Source organism: Mobula birostris, chromosome 6 (assembly GCF_030028105.1).
Source record: "Mobula birostris isolate sMobBir1 chromosome 6, sMobBir1.hap1, whole genome shotgun sequence".
NCBI lineage: Eukaryota > Metazoa > Chordata > Chondrichthyes > Myliobatiformes > Myliobatidae > Mobula > Mobula birostris.
The window spans coordinates 77,141,666-77,154,922 of NC_092375.1; the positions used below are offsets into that span (position 1 = coordinate 77,141,666).

Genomic DNA, 13,257 nt, shown 5'->3' on the forward strand with positions numbered 1-13,257 from the left:
TGAAAACTGCCAAGCAGATTATCAGCACCCAATTGCCCACCATTGAGAACATCTACCATAAACGCTGCCTGGGCAGGGCGAAAAGCATTATCAAGGATGTATCTCACCCTAACCATGGACTTTTTACTCTCCTCCCATCCAGTAGGTGCTACAGGAGCCTCTGCTCCCACACCAGCAGGCACAGAAAGAGCTTCTTCCCTGAGGCTGTGACCCTGCTGAACCTCACATCACAGCGCTAAGCAGTATTGCACCCGTATGGTACTGTCTCAGTACTTTTATATTTGTGTGCTGTAGCACTTACTTTTTATTCGCAGTTATTTTGTAAATAACACTATGCATTTCTGGTCAGATGCTAATTGCATTTCATTTGCTTTGTATCTGTACTCGGCACAAAGACAATAAAGTTGAATCTAATCTAATCTCACACAGTATACGACCTTGAGATTTGTCACTTTACTGGCAGCCACAAAACAAGAAATCCAAAAGAACCCATTAAAAAAAGACGGACAAGCACCCAATGCGCAGAGATAGAAAGAAAAAAAATCATGCAAACAATAAAACCAAGCAAATAGCATTCAGAATGAAAGTGAATCCCGGAGCGGCTGGAGCAGGCCTGGAGCCTCAGCCTCGGAACCTGCTTCTGTGCTAGTCCACTGTCCAATCTACAACCTTAAACTCTGAATAGGTTTCCACTCAGGTCCTGTGTTTGTCAGGATAATAACTTCAAAGCTTTCTTGATGGTCTGGTTGGAAAATCTTCTTTATAGATTGTGTTCCACTAATATAACTCCAGTTAGCGTAAGTAGTGGGAAAACTTGGTCCTTTCACTCAATTTGTTTATAGAATGCCTGAGGGTGCTTTGTTTGTGGAATATGTTTGACACTGAGGGCTTGGCCAGCAGTGAGTACCATGACTCTGTCTGTGTGCTGTTGTTACGCCACTGCATTTACTGAGACCAAAAGTTGTTACATGTCTTCACTCAAGTATTTTCAGCCAATAGTTGCCATGCACCCTGTGATTTGCCATAGAGCATTGAGCTTCTAGGGTTCTTGAGCTCCTGTATATTTACTAATCAATATCTTAACTAGGGTTGTTAAGCCATTGTGCTTTTGGTTTAATCTTTTTACACTGATTGTGGCTGGCACATGTTTCCCGCAGTCTATGATTATTTAAAGAGGACTCGGTCGGTGTCTGAGTGGGGTCATTGTGTCGGAGAGGATGAATTCTCGTGGTGTCACTCAGCTGCTCCTCCGATGTTTTAACGTCTTGTTTCCGTTTCTTCCTGGGGATCCTGCCATTCCTTTACACCTGGATCCAGTCCTTTGTGAGCACATCATGACAATAGTACCATAAAATTAAAACAATAGATTAGATTAGATTCAACTTTATTGTCATTGTGCCGAGTACAGATACAAAGCCAATGAAATGCAGTTATCATCTAACCAGAAATGCAAAGAATAGTGTTATTTACAAAATAACTGCGAATAAAAAGTGCTACAGCACACAAATATAAAAGTACTGAGACAGTACAATATTGGTGCAATACTGCTTAGAGCTGTGATGTGAGGTTCAGCAGGGTCACAGCCTCAGGGAAGAAGCTCTTCCTGTACCTGCTGGTGCGGGAGCGGAGGCTTCTGTAGTGCCTACTGGATGGAAGGAGAGTAAAAAGTCCATGGTTAGGATGAGATGTATCCTTGATAAATGCTTTTCGCCCTGCCCAGGCAGCATTTATGGTAGATGTTCTCAATGGTGGGCAATTGGGTGCTGATAATCTGCTTGGCAGTTTTCACCACACGCTGGAGTGCTTTGTGGTCAGATATGGGACAATTGCCATACCACACTGAGATGCAGTTGGTGAGTATGTTCTCAATGGTATAGCGGTAAAAGTCTGTGTACTCCTCAACTCCAACGGTCACACAAACTGAAACAGCTTAAAACTATTACAACAATTAAGCAAGGTCTAGTTATTGGAAAGGAAAGGCTAATGAAGTTTTAAGTGGAGGGAGCTTGGTGGAAGCTTGTAAGGAGTTTTGACTGAGTCAAATGCCCTGCCCCTGTTCTGTGAATTCCATTCTATCCTTTCGAAGTAATTCGACGCACTGAATCTCAACTGGTCCTGAGAGGGGATTAAATAGAAAGAAGCTGTCAATTTGGTTTAATTTTGTGGAGACAGATTTGGGGAGAGGATAATTGCACAGCAAAGCTCCATTTGAGGGACATGTGACCAATTAGCCTCAGTGAAACCTTTCATCTTAATTATAGCCAGACCAAGAATGTTTCCTCACCCACTCCAGACTATTCCAGCATTCCAATCATGATTCACACTAACACTTCATCTGCTTTTGTTTGGTGTCCCAGTAGTTAATGTACAACTAATAATCTCAGTCTTGAAAGCATAAGCTGCCTCAGTGTCATAGCCTCTGGGCAGAGTGAGTTTAGATTTCCCCTGTCTATATGTGGAAAAAAGTTCTTCCCATGTTGACGATTATGTATTTTAGCTCAGGTGTAAGATTGAGGCCTTTGTCTTTATTTCATTGCCATGTGATTGAAAATTACCTCATTTCGCTCTGGGTAGTTGATGATCATTTCTGGTTCATTTTCTATCAATCCAGATGCTCATTCCCTCGATTTCGGACATTGGTTGCTCTTTCGCATTTGCTGTGTTACCTGGTGCTAAACATCCATCACATAACGTTGTTCTGATGCAACTTATCTTTTGGAGTGCTGTCTACATGGATCAGCTCATGATAAAATGGAGGAGCAGACTGGATTCGCTGAATGGCCGACTTCTGCTCCTTTGTCTTATGGTCTTATGGTCTACATGTTCCCCGAATGTTAATTGTAGCACACTGAGTTGGGATCCCATTGAAAATATCCCATTACCTCTGCAAGGGCTTCTTTCCCTCTCTTCATTCCCCCTTTAGACCTTGCCCATCTCCACTAGGATAGCTCAGTCTTCCTAAGTGCTCTGCCTCTCCCTGTGACCCATGTCATTCCCTCCCAACACCACAAGCTGCATCTCCCCGCTCCCAGGACTCACCTGAGCTTCCAGTCCCCCTCACCATGTCCTCATTGGGCTCCTCGCTGCTGGATGGTGATCAGTCCTTTGCTCTACAAGTCTCGTCTAGAGGGAAGGCTTACACAACCAGAATAGCTACTGGTGTCCACTCAGTTATTACTTATGCCATATTGTTTGCTGTCACTTAATTTTTTTAAAATTCATTTATAAAGCCATCCCATAAATTCTGAAACTCAAGAATGTAAGGCATTTCAAGCTCATTTGAAACCTTTAAGCCCAGTATTATTGTGGTGAATCTATAGTAAGTTCACAGTAGATTGAGAGAATATTACACACAATCTAATTTTAACTCTGGGCAGGTAATTGCTGGGTTAGCAGTGACGGGAGATGCTTCTGCAGTAATGAGGACTGGGTTTTCCTCGCACCATGGACCCCATTTTAATCCTGTTGACCAACCCGTACGCACTCTGATCAGTGCATTGTGGTACAAACTCCCACAGTTCAGATGCTCACTGCCGGCAGTGGGTAGTTGCTGGAGGCTGCCCCATAGTGTTGGTAGTGGAGTGGCCTGGGGAGCTCTGGGTTTTTGAGGGACCATGGAATCACACTTGCTGTTCTTGATCCCATCAAGAAGGAAACCAAAATAATTAAAAATGCACCTTCTTGGGTCCCGTGTCCCATTTGTCTCATTACTGGACTGGTTTCCTTGTGATGTCTTTTACATTGACTCTGGCCGCACCTGGTCACTGACCGATTGTACCGTTCTTTCAGGAGTAATGTAGCTAGCCAGTTTGCTCTTTCTTCCTGCAAATGATAACTAGAAGCACTATCACGCTGACAATAAAGGAAAGGCAGGGTATAGTTATTCACAGAGACGCCAGACAAGCTGTGTATGCTCGATTTCTCCCACCCATGTAGAACAGGTAACTGGGAGTCACCCTATCCACCCCGACGCTGCTGTATCTCCATGCAGCACCTCTGCCTGTAGAGCACGTAGGCACCCAGATAGAGGAGGCAGCAATGCACATAAACAGGTCTTCTCAAGTGGCAAGTCCTTGGATGGTATGACAAGCCTACTGCCTGCACTATAGCTGAAGGTGTAGCAGCATCTGTATCTAGTGGAGCTGCTTAATGCCGTCTCTTCTCCTCAGCCCAAACACTGTTCCCCAGTTGTGTATCCAAGCACTTGTACAGTAACATTTGAAGAGATTTTGGATGGCCAGAATTCAACTATCATCACAGTGCTGTGTTATGCTGTGACAGAAGAGGAGAGAGGATAGTGTACCTTGGACACCGATAGAAATGGAAAAGACAGTGTTGCATTGTGTTAACCTGTACCAGAGGGGGAAGTGATCTAATGGGTTGTGACACTTAATCCCAGAGGGGAACAGAAAGTCTGTTTGATGTATTGTGACACCATAGCCTAGGGGGAAGAAGGACAATGTACTTAATGTGCCATGACACCCAATCCAGAAGGGAAATAGATCGTGTCTCTAATACATTGTGACATCCGCTCTGTCAGTGGCATAGGACAGTGTATCTGACATAGTGTGACATCTAGTCCCTGATACACTGTAATTCCACAAGACAGAAATGTCAGTATGTCTCATGAACCATGACAACCTCCCCACAGTTTGTAGAACAGGCCAGAGCCTTAGCTTTGGACACTGGAGAGACAGACGAGGTGGCAGGAGGGGAGGCGGTAGGAAATGGATGCAGGAGGTAAATGGGTCAGATATGTGAGGTGCTATGATATTTGGTCTACTTACTGAAATATGGACCCAACCGTTTGGGAGCTCAGGCTTACGATTAATTTTCCAATCAGTTCACAACTTGTGAATTTGGTCTACATACTTATATGCTTAACCACTTACCTGTAGGGTTCTACCCATCATGTGAAGAGTTACATTTGGGCTGAGACTCCAGGATGCAAGAGGGTAAGCAGTTTGCTTTGCCATGTTAGGTATCTTCGCCATCCCTACCCCACTCAGTCCAGAAAGAGGATTTATAGTTTGTGACATGTAACCTTCAAAACTCCTTCAGGTAGAACAACATTCATATGTAGCTGAAACTTAAAGCCAATCATAAATTCCATTCAGCTACGGTACATAGTGTGCAGAGTTGTATAGTTGGCTAAGTTTGTTGTGAAAACAACATGCAAATGCACAGAAGACCATTGAGCGAGTCAACGGCCAAACAATGTCGTTCAGTGTTACTTAAATACAACTCATATTTGTACACATGATTACAAGCACAAGCACAAGGACGTACACACAGAAGTGGAATCCCCCACTCGATATCTCCCCTGCTAATGCTCCTCAGGATCTTGTTTCAGTGAGCTCATTTGTCAGTTTACAAACTCCAAAAAATGTTGATCTAATGTCTCATGATCGGAAAAACTCTCTCATACCAGGAATTAGCCTGGTGAATCTGTTTTAGTCCAGTCAGATTTATTCGACAATAACTTCAAATAAAGCTGCAGTTGGAATTGAAATCACTTTCTCTTGTTGACAGTGGCAAATGAGACATTGACTCACATGTCCCAGTACTAGGGTGCATGGAAGGAATTTTATGAATGAATAGCCTACAGCTTTTGTTTAAGGGAATTCTAAATATTTAGAAGCAGCAGATCCAGTGAGTCTATATTAGTAAAGAACGGAGGCAAATGAGCAATATTAACTGCTTGAAATCTGCAGCAGATATTATTCAATGGTATTGGCCACGTTCCAGGAATGAACGAAAACAGCTTCAGCTTTCTCCTGGTGCATTGGCAGGGCTGCAATCGTTTTTTGCAGCTCCTGTGCTAATTCCCAAACGCTCTGCAACTAAAATAATTGATTTATCACTAGGAACCACAGATCAAATTGCTTTTCAGGTGCAGCAATTTGCACTCTTCTCATGTTCTGTTCTGTTTCCTTCCTTATCTCTGATTCGGGTTTCTCCACTTCACCCCCTGCCTCCCGCCCCCCCCCCCCCCCCCCCCGAGTAGGGTACACTCACCATATGTAAGTCAAGGTGCTTCATACCTGGACCGGGCACTGAAAAGAATTTGTATGAAGGATCAGGGACATTGGCAGGCGGAATCAGTGGCACTTTACCTCATAAAGGTCTTCTGCGGCTGATGTGTGGTGCCTTCAGCAGTGCTCTTTTGTATACCACTGTTGTAATGCATGGTTCTTTGAGTTATTGTCACCTTCCTGTCAGCTTGAACCAGTCCTGCCATTCCCCCTCTGACCCTTCTCATTAACAAGGCATTTTTGCCCACAGAAGTGCTGCTCACTAGACGTTTTTTGTTTCTTGCACCATTCTCTGTAAACTCCAGAGACTGTTGAGCATGGAAATCCCAGGAGGTCAGCAGTTTCTGAGATGCTCTGACCACCCCATCTGGCACCAACAGTCATTCTAAGGACAAAGTCCCCATTCTGATGTTTGGTCTGTACAATAACTGAACTTCTTGACCACGTCTACATGCTTTTATGCATTGAGCTGCTGCCACAAAATTGGTTAATTAGATAATTGCATTAATGAATAGGTGTACCTAATAAAGTCGCTACTGAGTGTAACTCTGAGATTACAACCACAATAGGTTGAATTTTCTCTGAACAGCTTCAGGTTCTCCTGATTCTAGTTCAAGTTTACTGTTGTCAAAAGCAGACGTTCACAGTGTATAAATGCTATGAAAATGAACTTTTTTTGCTGCAGCTGTGCAGTACATTGCAAGAAAGGGTTAAGCATTAATTGATACTAATTTAAGAGAAAATCAGTTTTTCAAAACATCCATGTGTCCAAAATAATAGAATAAACGTAAATACGCTAGTGCAAGATTGAGAAAGAGTGAAAAAATATATTGTCTAATGTAGATTTTCAGTTTGGTTCAAGAACCTGATGGCAGTGGGGAAGTGGCACTTTTTCAACCTTCAGGTGCAGGTCTGCAGTCTTCTGTAGTTGCTGCCTGAGAGCAGCATCAGGAAGAGGGCATGGTCTGGATGATGCAGGTCCACCTAAAGATGGATGCCGCCTTCCTGATGAGTCGAACAGTTTCAATGTAGAAATCAGAGTCCCAGGTCGAGGAAATCTCAGACTTGTAATTTATGGTTGTATCTTCAATTGACCATCAAGTTAGTGTAAGCCAAACTTGAGCTCCATGCTTAGTAGTGTCATCACACAGAAGGAAGCCATGTGCCAACATCAGAGCTGTCATCATCACTGCTCCTCCCCCTGCCACCCTCCTCCCTGCATGCCCACCAACCTCCCCTTTTTTAATTCTTGAGCTTATTTGCCTATTCAAAATGGCAAAATACAAAGACCAATTAATCTACCTTCACATCTTTGGGACTTGAGGGGAAATGGGGGCTGTAAAGCCATGTAGTCATGAGAAGAATGTGCAAACTCTGCACAGGGAGCACCTGATATCGGCATTGAACCTGGGTTTCTGTGGCTGCGAGATGCCAGCCTCAACTGGTGCACCTTTGCCGTCACGGAGAGGAGGAAAGGGACTCAACAATTGGGCATCTAATGCTTTATAAAGTTTGCACCAGTGGTCTCCTGTGCAGCTGACTAAGGCTGGGTTTTGGGTCTCAGGAGAAGAGACGAGGCTTAAACCACATTTAAAAGAGTGAAGCTGAGATCAGGACCCAGGGTTTGGTTGCTGGACATGTAGTGGGCCTGCAGGAGATGTGAAAGGTGTGGAGAATTTGGAGAAACACTGGTCAGTTTGTAGGTTGGTGCAACAATTCTAACTGACTGAGCTAAAAATTCTAGCCATTAGAAGATGCTGAATGATCTGTGACCTCACCTTTACAAGTTGTATTTCGGAACTATGTTTGAAAGAAGTCATGAAACAGACGATTGTATAATATCTTGCCAGATCCTGCTCTGTCTTCCTTCCTGGCCAACCATAAACAGCTGAAAACAGAGAATGGGGAAATCAGCTCTGCATTTCTCAACATTTGTTACATACCTACAAGTACAACATGATGTCTTTTGCATTAAAATCTATTGAAGGCACAGATATGAATTTGGTTAATTCTGACTTTGTGTGCTAGCAGTCTCTTGGGCAGGCACTGGGAATCTACCTTACGAAATGGCAAAGCAATTGGTCTGTTAAAAATTAATTTGAAGAATGTTGTCTGTGGGTTCTTTTACTTCAAAGTGAGACAGACTTCTGAGTGGTTACAGAAATGTCACTGTAAATACATTTTAGGGGCTTCCCTTAGTTGAGTACCTCATATACTACAGCTTTCCTTATTTAAGGAGGGATCTATTTCAATTAGAGGCAGGTCAGGGAAGTCTCACCATGTTGATTCCTGGAATGAAGGGTTTGACTGATAAGGGATGGGCAAGCAGGTTTGCCCCATGCTTATTGGAGTTGAGAAGAATGAGAGTAGCTCTCAATGAAACGTAAGATTCTGAGAGAACTTCAAATGTTTGGTGCTGGGGGGTGGGTATTTGGCTTGGGGTTGAGGGAGAGAAGTTGAGGGCATAGATTCATATTGGAGCTGTCTTTGAAATTGGAGACGAAGAATATCTTCAAGAATATTTCGGTTCATCAATATATAATTCTTGTTGGGATTTGTTTATTACAAACAGAAGTTAATTTTTATTTAAAGTAACTTCATTGGATGAGTATTTTTTTGCTTTTGCAAAGACACACCCAGGATCTGTAGAACAATGTAAATAAACATGGGACCTTTCTAACTACTGAAAGCTATTTTCTCAGTTACATCATAGATCTTGTCTCATAGAGGATTGTGAATCTTTGGAATCTGCTTAACCAGAGGGTTGTGAGGATGGTTGTTAAATATTTCTGAGAATGGGGTAAATAGATTTTCGTTCTTAAATACAAAATAATATGCAGATGCTTAGATTTTCGGTCTGCTGGGGAGACAAGGATTATGGGGAATGCATAGGAAAGTGTGTGGAGTTCAGGTGAAAATCAGATAAGCCATGATTTCACTGAATAGTAGTGTGGGATTGAGGGGCCATGCGGGATACTCCTCCTTCTTGTGTCACGTTCCTACGGACTAACGTGCTCCGGATTTAACACGGCTGGTTAAATGCCAGTGCCACAAGTTCTGGTAGCAGTATCAGTTTACGTAATGGATAAGCAGGTGTTACGGTAGGGAATAGTTAAGCATTAATAACCTCATGCACAGAAATTCAGGTCTTTATAATTAATTAGTTTTTCTCTTTAGTTAATATGTTAACATACTTCTGGTTTCATATTCATAATACCTGGTTGTTTTAATGATTTGCCATCCAACATTTGGTCGATAACATCTGGCAGACTGACACGGCTAGGAGAGTTCACCGGCTCACAGCTCCACTGAATTGGGTTCGATCCTCACTTCGGATGCTGTCTGTGTGAAGTTTGAAATGTCTTCCTGTGAGTGCGTGGGCTTCTGGCTGCTCTGGGATCCTCTCACATCCCAAAAAATGTGCAGGTCGGTCGGTTAGTTGGCTATTGTAAATGACCAAGTGTGTAGAGGTTTGGCAGAATCTAGAACATTACAGTACAGTACAGACCTTTCAGCCCACAATGTTGTGTCAACCTTTTAAGACCATAAGACCATAAGATATAGGAGCAGGCATTTGGCCTATCGAGTCTGCTCCACTATTTCATCATGGCTGATCCATTTTCTCTCTCAGCCCCAATCTCCTGCCTTCTCCCTGTATCCCTTCATGCCCTGACCAATCAAGAATCCTTCATGCCCTGACCAATCAAGATTCCACACTCAGGTTGGAGGAATAACACATTATATTCCGTCTGGGTAGCCTCCAACCTGATGGCATGAACATTGACTTCTCAAGGCTGGGGTGATATACTGCGTCCGGTGCTCCCGATGTGGCCTTCTATATATTGGCGAGACCCGACGCAGACTGGGAGATCGTTTCGCTGAACGCCTACGCTCTGTCTGCCAGAGAAAGCAGGATCTCCCAGTGGCCACACATTTTAATTCCACATCCCATTCCCATTCTGATATGTGTATCCACGGCCTCCTCTACTGTCAAGATGAAGCCACACTCAGGTTGGAGGAACAACACCTGATATTCCGTCTGGGTAGCCTCCAACCTGATGGCATGAACATCGACTTCTCAAACTTCCGCTAATGCCCCACCTCCCCCTCGTACCCCATCCGTTATTTATTTATATACACACATTCTTTTTCTCTCTCTCCTTTTTCTCCCTCTGTCCCTCTCACTATACCCCTTGCCCATCCTCTGGGTTTCTCCCTCCCTCCACCTTTTCTTTCTCCCTGGGCCTCCTGTCCTATGATCGTCTCATATCCCTTTTGCCAATCAACTGTCCAGCACTTGGCTCCATCCCTCCCCCTCCTGTCTTCTCCTATCATTTTGGATCTCCCCCTCCCCCTCCCACGTTTAAATCTCTTACTAGCTCTTCTTTCAGTTAGTCCTGACGAAGGGTCTCGGCCCGAAACGTCGACTGCACCTCTTCCTAGAGATGCTGCCTGGCCTGCTGAGTTCACCAGCAACTTGATGTGTGTTGCTTGCCCATAATTTCCAGCATCTGCAGAATTCCTCGTGTTTGCACCTATCAACCTCTGCCTTAAATAAACATAAAGACTCCACAGCTGCCTGTGGCAATGAATTCTACAGATTCACCACCCTCTGGCTAAAGAAATTGTTCCTCATCTCTGTTTTAAATGGATATCCCCCTATTCTGATGCTGTGACCTCTGGTCTTAGACTCCCCGTCCGGAGGAAACGTCCTCTCCACGTCCACTCTATCAAGGCCTTTCAACTTTCAATAGATTTTCAATGAGGTCACCCCACATTCTTCTGAATTGCAGTGAAAGAGGACTACTCTAAGATCAATTCAACCCTTTCCTCGTACATAGCCCTCCATTTTTCTATCGTCCATGTGCATATTCATAGAACATAGAACATCTGGAAGGGAGCTGACAGTAATGTGGAGAAAATAACAAGAGCAGGTAGGATAGGTGTAAAACTAGGATGGACTCTGGACTCTGTAGACCTGTTTTCGTGTCTATCTCTCAATAGTTATGACCCCCAGGTGATTTGTGATGGAAGCTGTTGTGAGCCCCAAGCCATGTGAGTGAGGAACAACACCTTGTATTCCGTCTGGGTAGCCTCCAAACTGATGGCATGAACATTTACTTCTCAAACTTCTGCTAATGCCCCACCTCCCCCTCGTACCCCATCCGTTATTTATTTATTTATATACACACTTTCTTTTTCTCTCTCTCCTTTTTCTCCCTCTGTCCCTCTCACTATACCACTTGCCCATCCTCTGGGCTTCCCCCCTCCCCCTTTTCTTTCTCCCTAGGCCTCCCATCCCATGACCCTCTCGTATCCCTTTTGCCAATCAACTGTCCAGCTCTTGGCTCCATCCCTCCCCCTCCTGCCTTCTCCTATCATTCCGGCTCTCCCCCTCCCCCTCCCCCTCCCCCTCCCACTTTCACATCTCTTACTAGCTCTTCTTTCAGTTAGTCCTGACGAAGGATCTCGGCCCGAAATATCGACTGTACCTCTTCCTAGAGATGCTGCCTGGCCTGCTGCGTTCACCAGCAACCTTTATGTGTGTTCCATGTGAGTGAGGAAGGGTTTGAAAGAGCACTCTATCCTTCTTGCTAAGGGCATTGTTCTCACAGCTTATGCATTCTGCCTATCCAAATATTTTATATGAAATACAACTCCTGACATATACCATCCATTTCCTTGTGCCAGTGCACCTCTGTTCCATGTCCAAGCTACAGGACCCAGTCGTTATCTTGGAGCTGAGGTAACAGGATGAGGAACTTTGAACTTCACCTGTTTAGAGAATGTGATTGCCAATAATTGATTACAGAGGAGTTGGTATAATTCATTAAAGAACAATTGCCCACGGAAGCAATAGTAGTTTGACTTCATATAATGTATTAATGTGCAAATCATTCCACAGAGCAGAAAACAGGAAGTAAGTAGAAAATGAATGCTGTGTAAGAATGAATTATGTTATGGGTCGAAACACGAGCCTTGGTGAATTTGTCACTATCTGCCTGTTAATGGTGGTATTCACATTGAGGAGTTGATCTGTTTGTTGATGCAGAGAAACCTCCTGACTTCTTCCCCTCTCCTGGCTCTCACACTTTGCCAGATGATATTCAATCCTGTTCTCCATAGCAGATGGTGTCGGAATCGCACCCATATATGGTCAGGGGCAAATGTAAAGCAGCCACAGAACTGTTCCCTGCTGCCTCCCCTGCTGAAATGCTGTGAGATCTGAGAAAAAGTGGCTTTGAAGTGACCTGGTTTACAAATGTCACCATCTGCTGTTTATATGCAACGTTAAACTCAAGCACTGACCTGCCTTCTTGAATGGTTATAAATGATCTCTTGGTATTATTCTAGGAAGAGCAAGGGAGTTCCCCTGATGTTTTAACTGATATTTATCTCCCATCAAGACAACTGAACAACGCATCTCCCCCATTTCACGCACATCTGCTCTCACTCCATCCTCCCATCACCCCACTAGGAATAGGGTTACCCTGGTCCTCACCTACCATCCCACCAGCCTCCGGGTCCATCATATTATTCTCCGTAACTTCCGCCACCTCCAACGGGATCCCACCACTAAGCACATCTTTCCCTCCCCCCCCCCCCCCGACTTTCCGCAGGGATCGCTCCCTACGTGACTCCCTTGTCCATTCGTCCCCCCCATCCCTCCCCACTGATCTCCCTCCTGGCGCTTATCCTTGTAAGCAGAACAAGTGCTACACATGCCCTTACACTTGCTCCCTTACCACCATTCAGGGCCCCAAACAGTCCTTCCAGGTGAGGCGACACTTCACCTGTGAGTCGGCTGGGGTGATATACTGCGTCTGGTGCTCGCGATATGGCCTTCTATATATTGGCGAGACCTGACGCAGACTGGGAGATCGTTTTGCTGAACACCTACGCTCTGTCCGCCAGAGAAAGCAGGATCTCCCAGTTGCCACACATTTTAATTCCACATCCCATTCCCATTCTGACATGTCTATCCACAGCCTCCTCTACTGTAAAGACGAAGCCACACTCAGGTTAGAGGAACAACACCTTATATTTCGTCTGGGTAGCCTCCAACCTGATGGCATGAACATTAACTTCTGCTAATGCCCCACCTCCCCCTCGTACCCCAACCATTATTTATTTATATATACACGTTCTTTCTCTCTCTCTTCTTTTTCTCCCTCTGCCCCTCTGACTATACCCCTTGCCCATCCTCTGGGTTTTTCCGCCC

At 44.5% G+C, this 13,257-nt stretch overlaps 1 protein-coding gene across 2 annotated transcripts in view; it reads left to right on the forward strand.

Annotated features, from left to right (window-relative positions):
• map3k15 (mitogen-activated protein kinase kinase kinase 15) overlaps positions 1-13,257 on the forward strand; it is a 150,255-nt gene that overhangs the window by 37,550 nt on the left and 99,448 nt on the right. The window lies entirely within an intron of this gene.